The following is a 9015-nucleotide window of genomic DNA, read 5'->3' on the forward strand; positions in this document are numbered from 1 at the left end:
AGCTGTGCATATTACTAATATTCCGATAGTTTTCTGTTTCTTCCAAGGAGAGAGTTTAAACTCACAGATGAAAATAACTGCTTAAAGCAATGTTTAATGGTAAAAGTCCATATAACTAACATTTATGCATATCATTTCTAGATTCTTGGACTATTTCTGTCAAATTATGTAGCATTAGGGAATAAACCAACTACAGACTGTTTCTGGGTACATGTATCGGCAAGTTTTATGAAGAAAACAAAACAATACAGGGAGATGCAACATCCATTAAACCGAGTGAGGAAGACAGATGACCAGGTAAATAGTTATAGTACAATAGAATGCAGTTTACAGAAGATAGATACAAGGTATTTTAGAGCCCAAAGTTGGGTGTCCTCAACTCTGCCAAGGTGGGAAGGAGAGATTTTGGGGAAAGCTTTACAAAATGATGATATTTTAGCTGAGCTGGGAAGAGTAGTTGATTAGACAAGTAAGAAGTAAAGAAGAAGAAATTCTGAGCAAAGAAACTAGTCCATGGAAAATACAAAAGCTGAGGGAATAAAAGGATAAGCTTAGGAGGAAAAAGACTTGACTTTCCTTGTAGCCTCACTCACTTATTCTTTCTGCCATCTCGGGCAGCTAGGCAGCCTTTCGAGGTCCTCTAGTCCTTTTCCTTTTAAAATGAAGCGAATGATTGTATCTCCCTCTTAAAATTGATCAAAGATTGAAAGAAACAAATAATGTTTTATACACCCCTGTCATGATTCTGCCTTACAAATACTTCTTCCAGTCCCCGTGGAGGTTCTGAAGCCGGGAATATAAGTAGAAAACTAGAGGAGAGGTCAAGGTAGCATAGGTATGATGAAAAATGAGCATCAGAATAGCAGGTATCTGGATGTTTGTGGTAACAGATAGGAGTACCGATGGAAGACTTCAAGCAGAGAAAAGACAAGATCAGATTTTTGTTCTAGAAATTTAACTTTGCTGGCAGCATGGAAACCAAACACATAAGGAAGGGGAGTGAAAGCAAGGACACCACTGAAATAATGAGAGACAAAGGACATGCACATCAGAGTAGATTGAGGACTTAGTGAATGGTTGCCTGAGGAAAGAAAACAGAACAGTGAGATTGACAGGCAGCATGGTGAGCATGATGAGTCCAGAAGCACTGCTAAATGTCTAAATCTAGCAACTCAATAAAATAGAGAAACAGATAATCATACAAAATAAAGTATAATAAGCTACAGACTTATGCTTGCAGAGACTTTTTTTTTTTTTTTCCTAGTCTCAATAGAAATCTAGAGCAGAAATTGTATAGTCTCAGTTTTAAGTTCGCCTGCATGCAGGAACAACAACTAACAGTTAATTAAATGAGATAGTAGTTTATTTCTCTCTTAGATAAAAGAAATTCCTAGTAGACCAATTATGGTATGGCAACTCTATGTTCATCAGGGCCCCAGGCTCCTCCTCCTCTGCTGTTTTAAGCACCTCTAGTGTACTGTCTCATGGTTCAGGATAAGTGCTCATTTTTCCAGGTGTAAATATTGGCTTTTAGACACTAAGAAGGAAAAATAAAGGGAGCTAAGAACTAGATATTTTGGAAGTTGCACACAATGCTTCCAGTTGCATCTCATGAGCCAAAATTTGGTCATTGGCTATATGTATCCTGAGAAATAAAATAGTTTAGCTGGTGGGCAAAATGTCCACTTAAAAATTTAAGTTCTTCTTGGAATGAAGAGGGTGAAGAATACTGGAATAGCACTTCTGCCACAGGTGACTACACTCAAACACAAACTTTTCTTTAGGAAGTATCTTTGGACTTGTTTCAACACCTGAATAAATACAGCCTTAAATTCCCAGCATTTTATAACATAAAGTATGGCCAAAATTATTTTTCTTTGGGAAGCTTTCAAAACAGGAGTGATCAATAATCCAAGAAGACACTAAAAAATGTCAAAAGATTTTCAACCTATCTAATGCTCAGAAATATGATTTGTCACCATACCCACCAAGTTGAACTAGTCAAATATCATGCATCCCTTGAAAACCAAATTAATTGACTTGTTACATGAAGCAATTAGACACAAATTATTTGGGGTTTTGAAAACCATCTGTTAATAATAATTCTGTTAGTTTTAGTATAGTAAGTCATTTTCCCTAGCAATATCTAATAAATGAGATCAAATATGTACATCTAATTTTTATAAAAATATTTATACCTTAAAATTTTTATAAAACGATGTCATTGGTTTACAGAAGACATTTATTTTTATTTATTTGATTGGAGATAGTTTATTTCAAAATAGTTTCAATAGGAGTCATTAAACTGTAGTGGAGGAAAAAATAATTTCTCTCTACCCTTTTAATTTCTCAGCTGGGACCCCTGTAACAAAAGAGAGATAGGGGAAAAACAAACAGAAGTTTATTAACATGTATATCCAATGTACTCTTGGGAGATAATCAAGAAAAAATGAAAATGGTCAGAGGTGTCTTAAGAGTTAGCCTTAAATACCATCCTCAGCAAAACAGACAAGAGTGAGGGGAGGCCAGCTGTGGAGAGGTAACCAGAAAAAGTAGGGTAAACAAGAGTAAAGTTCTTTATGCCGATTTCAAGCTGGTGTCTTCTCCATTTTTAAGAATTTCTTGTGATTTTGTCATCCTTCTCTGCCTGATACAGAGATGGAGACATCCTTACAAATGGAGATTTCCTTTATAAGTGGAAAATTACCTTATAGATGAGTAATTTCTAGTCTATTTTCAGAGTCTTTCCTGTAAATCTTTCTCAAAACAATCAGCGAAAGTAATACTTATGCCCAACAAATATATTTTGAGGGTAGCATGTTCTGCCACCTTTCATTACATGACTAATGATCTAAATTAGAGCGTTGTTTTATAAGGCTCTGTAGCCAATTTGTCTACTTGGCTAGTATTTCTTCTTCTCTAGTGTGACTCTTCAGCTAGTACTTAATTTGCAATGTGCCTATATCCATGATTACCAAGAAAAATTAAAAAGAGAAACACTTTAGTTTCTCACCTCCAAAAATAATGATTATATGGAAAAGGAAAACATTTTACCATATCTGTTTTTAAAAATTTAACATTTTCAAGATAAGGGATTTTTAAATAATTTACAATAATTGAGAAGACATCAGTCATCTAAAAGTTTATTAGTGAAGAAGCCATCAAGTCTTGATTTTTTTCTTTATGTTATATTCATTTCATGAATTATTCTTAAAACTAAATCTATACTACAGTATAAATACTCCTGTCCAGTACATTTTAAGAAATATTTGTGAAATATAAAAATACTGTATTTAAAATTATAAACCCTTTTTAAAAAATGTTTTTAATGTTTATTTATTTTTAAGAGAGAGAGAGTAAGAGCATAAAAGGGGCAGAGAGAGAGGGAGACACAGAATCTGAAGCAGGACCCAGTCTCTGAGCTGTCGGCACAGAGCTTGATGAAGGGCTTGAACTCACAAACCACAAGCTCTTAACCTAAACTGAAGTCTGGCACTTAACCGACTGAGCCACCCAAGAGCCCCAAAATCATAAATACTTTTAACTTCACTCAAACTAATAAGGTAAATCTTGGAAAATAACCATCCCATACAGTGCTAAAAAGAAATGAGCTATCAAACCATGACAGAACATGGAGGAATCTTTTAGAAAAATTATTTATTTTGAGACAGAGAGCATGCCCAGGAAGGGGCAGAGATAGAGCGAGAGAGAGAGAATCCCAAGCAGGTTCCATAATCTCAGTGCAGAGCCAGATACTGGGCTTGAACCCACAAACTGTGAGATCATGACTTAAGCCAAAATCAAGAGTTGGACATTTAACCGACTAAGCCACCCAAGTGCCCACGCTTTATTTTTTTTTAATTCAAGTTTATTTATTTATGTTGAGAGAAAGAATGCAAGCAGGGCAGGCATTGAGAGAGAAAGAGAGAGAGAGAAGAAAAGACACAGAGAATCTTAAATGTATATTACTAAATGCAAGAAGCCAATCTGAAAAGGCTACATTTTATATAAGGATAACATAGAACATTCTGGAAAAGGCAAAACTATGAAAACAGTAAAAAGACCAGTGGTTGCCAGGGGTTGAAGGTAGAGGGAGAAGAGTAGGGGAAGTAAAGAATATTCTTAGGCAGTAAAAATACTATGAAAATGGATGCACATTGGTGTATATTTGTCCAGCACCATTGAATATACAATAGCAAGCGTGAAATATCATGAAAACTCTAGACTTTGGGTGATGATGATGTGTCGGTGCAGGTTCAGTGATGGTAACAGAGGTACCAGCATGCAGGCCACGCATGTGTGAGGGCAGGGTATCTATGGAAAATCTCTGTATCTTCTCCTCAATTTTGCCAAAAATAATAATAATTAAGCCTTAGTTTTTAAAAAGTCCACATTGATGCACAGTAATTTTCGATTTTCTGTCCAATTCTCTCCTTTATTTCATATATATTTCAATTTATTTGGAATAGAAATTTTCATAGTATAACAAGATAACTTTAGAGAAGCTAGACACATTCATTATCTGAGATATGAAAATGTCTCAGAACAAAAATACATTTTAAAAGAAGCTTTAGAAACATGCTTAACATAAATGGATGTTAAATCTGCATTGAACTCAGTGTTATTAGCAAATGATAAACCTCTAAAATTAACTATATTGTCATCTGCTTAAAATGTGGAACTTCTAAGCTCTCAAAGTTTCCATTCTTTGACTTTAATGTAATACAGTGAGAACTTCATTATAATGTAATGTTCAAAACATTACTGAGATACAAAAATTATTCCCAAGTTAAAAAATGCAGTTTGCCGTTAAGCTGACATTACAGTTTATAAACAATTTCAGATGGGAGTTTTTGAAGTTTTTAATGGTATCCATCTTCAACACAGCTCCTGTTTGTCTCACTGAAAGTGTATTCCGTTTCAAAATCTAAAATTAACCAATTGAAAACATTTACAATTAACAACATAAATACACTGCCTTAAACAGATGTATCTCTCAGGAAGACTTCAATAACAGCTCCTAATGCATTTCTTACCTCAAACTCCTTGCAATGCCTAACGAGAAGTACACTAATAGGACAAAAATTTGCAACATTCTAAGGTAATTTTTATTTGAATATGCTAAATTAGCCAAGACAATATTCTTTTTGTGTTCACTTTTATTTTTTATTCACTCTATGGAAATTCTAAGTGGAGAAAGTAACAATCACCATTATATATTGAGCACCTACTGAATTCTGCTTTCTGTTTTCATCACTTTGCTGCATTATCTCATCTCATTCTTACATTACTATAAGAAAGCCATTGCTTTTCTAAAACAGAATTCCATGGAAGTTGTTAAACTGCCCTGAACTTTGTTTGTTAATAATTAATGGTCAACTGTGATTTAAAGCCAAATATATGATTCCATATGTTGTGTTCTTAATCATTATAGTGTACTGCTTTGCAGACTTTCTCAAAAAATATAAATATTAAAGACCAATCAGTTTTTGCATATTTTGCTTTATAACAAAAGTCTTTTGTTTTACTCTTTAAAAGAAAAAAGTTTATTTATTTATTTTGAGAATGAGAGAGAGAGAGAGTACAAGCAGGGGAAAGGCAGAGAGAGGAAGAGAAAAAGAATCCCAAGCAGGCTCCACGCTGCCAGTGCAGAGACTGATGCGGGGCTCAAACCCATGAACCACGAGATCATGACCTGAGCTGAAACCAAGAGTTAGATGCTTAACCAACTGAGGCACCCAACACCCCAAGATTCTTTTGTTTTTAGTTATATATTTAAATTTCTAACCATTAGAGTCCTCACTTCAGCAACACATATACTAAGTTTCTAACCATTAGAGACTTGTAAGATGTAGGTTAAATGGAAATAAATTCCAACTTGTTTCCCTTGACATGACTAAGTTTCACATGGTTAAGAGATGATGGATACTTCCACAAAAGAAAAAGCTCTTGAAAATATATGAAACAAAAAGAAAATATATGAAACAAGTTAGGATGATATAAATCTTGGGCTAATAATCTGAATTGTTCTCATTACAATATAGCTTCCTCTGATGGATATATTGTGCACCAACCCTATACCAGAGAATAACATACCATGTGCTGTTCTTCAAACATTGGAATATTATAAAAATTGCTTAGATTTTATAGATTTATCACTTCTAATGGAGAACGGAATGAATTTAGGATCCCCAGGGGCCTCACCAAACATTTGTGTTTCTCATTGCCCACACCTGTTTAAGCTTATGACAAGAGGCTGTGTTTCTTTGATGAAATTTGAAATGCCTTTCTCATCTATTTTTATTAACTTGGAAAGAAATTGAACGAAAATGATTCTGTGCTTTGGCTTTATTTTACCACCCTCACTAAGCAGTCTGTTGATAGCATTTAAAACATGATTTAGGAAGAAAAAGTTATCTATGACTAACAAAAGGGGAGAGGGCAAACTAAAGCACAGCTAAGATCCCATTTCTACATTTCCAGCTGTGTGAAAGCGGCAGTTTGCTTTCATGGTTAATCATTATCCTGGGAAAAGCAGGCTTGGGTTCCTACTGGTCTGCTGGTGGAGTAACTAAAGAAAGCAAACAGAAGAAAAGGACAAATGTTTTAATAACTGAATTACAGGATAGGATATGGTAAGTATCATAAGGTACATATTTACTAAATGCATATGGAGGTTCATCTGAGACAGAGATCATAATTTCATGTTTTTCATGCATAAATGATATTTCAGATTGGTCTTAAGGGAAGAGATCAAGACTGAGGTAGAAGAGAAGCAGATTAAGAGAAAAAGCACAACTTAACTTATGGGTGTTTGGGAAATCTTAACTAGTCCTCTTGTGTCTACACTCAAGGCAGATTCTGAAAGCTAATATGAGATAAAACTGGAAGTCTTCACATTTTTTGAATGATGTACTTGGACTTAAATTTTAGAAAGATTAATATGTCAGCGATATGGAAATTGAACTGAGAGGGGAGGGATGGGGAGGGGAAATGTCAGCTAAGAGGAATGATCCAAGTCAAGGAAAAAAATAAGGAAAACCTGAATTAGGACTGGCTCAGTGGGACTCTAAGGAGTAGAGAACAGAATTGAAAAAATCTGCCAGAATATACAAAAAAACAAAAAAGTGGAAGTTTTGAATAAAAAAAATAAAAGATCAGCCTAGGTTCAAATGTTCAGAAAATATGAATTACAGAAAGACAAAATGGACAGGAGCAAATTAGCCCAGAATTAATTCATGAAATCTCATCAAGCTGAAGAAGGTGCAATCTCAGAATGAGTCTCCACCATGATGGCAACAAAATGAATGAAAAGAGACTCACAGTGAGATGATGGGTGTAACTTGATTTTATATGGAATGAAATAAACACCTTAATGGCTTTAAGAAAGTGAAGATAGGTTTTGGTTCTTGTGATACCAGCATAGGCCTCAGGCTATGGGAACAGTTTAACCCAGAACAAGGATGTCAGAACAAATTATACAACTATATCAACAATATGAATGCCAAAATTAAGAAAGAAGAATCTAAGAGATCCCGATATGCCCTGTTTTCTCAGCTTGGCCATGTGGTAGGTATCACAGCTTTACAGATCTGAAGATGAGGTGGGCAAGGCTTTGTTATTTTTAAGGAACTGGGCTCACCCACAAATGCCTGAGACAGTTACAAGGATTTCCACTTTATGGTAAAATAATGCAAGGACACTTGGGCGGCTCAGTCAGTTAAACATCTGACTTTGGCTCAGGTCATGATTTCGTGGTTCATGAGTTTGAGCCCCACATCAAGCTGTCTGCTGTCAGCATAAAGCCTGCTTTGAATGCTCTATCCCCCTCTCTCTCTGCCTCTAATCTGCCCGTGTTCTTGCTCTCAAAAATAAATAAACATTAAAAAAACACACACACAAGGAGAATCCAATATGCAAAAACAGATTCTGATATATCTAAAATGTGTGGCACTTTTGCTGACAAAGAAAGAGAAGGAAAGAGGAAAAACCGTGGACCAGAAAACCAGAAGCCTGGTCAGGAAACACCAAATGCAGCAAATACCCAAGGAAATTCAAAATCAAATCCTCAGGTGCCTGATTACCATCCAAACTATATTTTATTCCTTATTAATCTGCCAAAGGAGACTAAGGACATAATATTATCCATGCTGTTTAATCAGTTTCCTAGTTTCAAGAGTGTGTTTGGTACCTGGGGGGCCTGACATGGCTTTTGTTGAATTTGAAAATGACGAACAGGCTGGAGCTGTCAGGGATGCTTTACAGAGATTTGAAATCACATCGCCCCATGCCATGAAGATCACCTATGCCAAGAAATAACATATGTTGATAGTTCTCTTTAAAGGACTTGGTGTTATTTATAGTGTTTGTTTTGATACCATGTGGTCAGGCCATTTTGACAGTTGGGGACGAGGGGAAGTGAGTGTTAAATTTTTCTGATTCCAAAAGACACCTAGTCCTTGTTTTGCACTAATGATCTATGAAATGTACAGGCCTGAATTTTGTACAATAAACTCCTATTTGAATTCGAAAGAAAGAAAGAAAGAAAGAAAGAAAGAAAGAAAGAAAGAAAGAAAGAAAGAAAGAAAGAAAGAAAGAAAGAAAGAAAAGAAAGAAAGAAATTTGGGAGGAAGGAAGAAAGGAAGAAGGGGAAATAGGTAACCAATAAAAGGTGAGGATACAGAACACCCATGGGCTTTATGTCCAAATCACTGTAACTTTTAGCAATGCCTTTATTTATTTATTTTTAACTTAAAAAAATGTGGTGTTTTTGTTTGTTGTTTGTTTGTTTTGAGAGAGAGACAAAAATTCGAGCCAGGAGAGGCAGAGAGAAAGGGAGACACAGAATCTGAAGCAGGCTCCAGACTCTGAGCTGTTAGCACAGAGCCCAAAGTGAGGCTTGAACCCAGGAACTGCAAGATCATGACCTGAGCTGAAGTCAGATGTTTAGCGAACTAAGCAACCCAGGCATCCCTAGCAAAGTCTTTAAAATTGTAAGGGAGAATGATCTCAAAT

General features: G+C 35.4%; 1 pseudogene; it reads left to right on the forward strand.

The window, feature by feature from the left end:
• The first annotated feature begins 255 nt into the window (after window positions 1–255).
• LOC115277418 lies at window positions 256–8319 on the forward strand (annotated as a pseudogene).
• The last annotated feature ends 696 nt before the right edge of the window (window positions 8320–9015 follow it).

Source organism: Suricata suricatta, chromosome 14, assembly GCF_006229205.1.
Source record: "Suricata suricatta isolate VVHF042 chromosome 14, meerkat_22Aug2017_6uvM2_HiC, whole genome shotgun sequence".
Lineage (NCBI taxonomy): Eukaryota > Metazoa > Chordata > Mammalia > Carnivora > Herpestidae > Suricata > Suricata suricatta.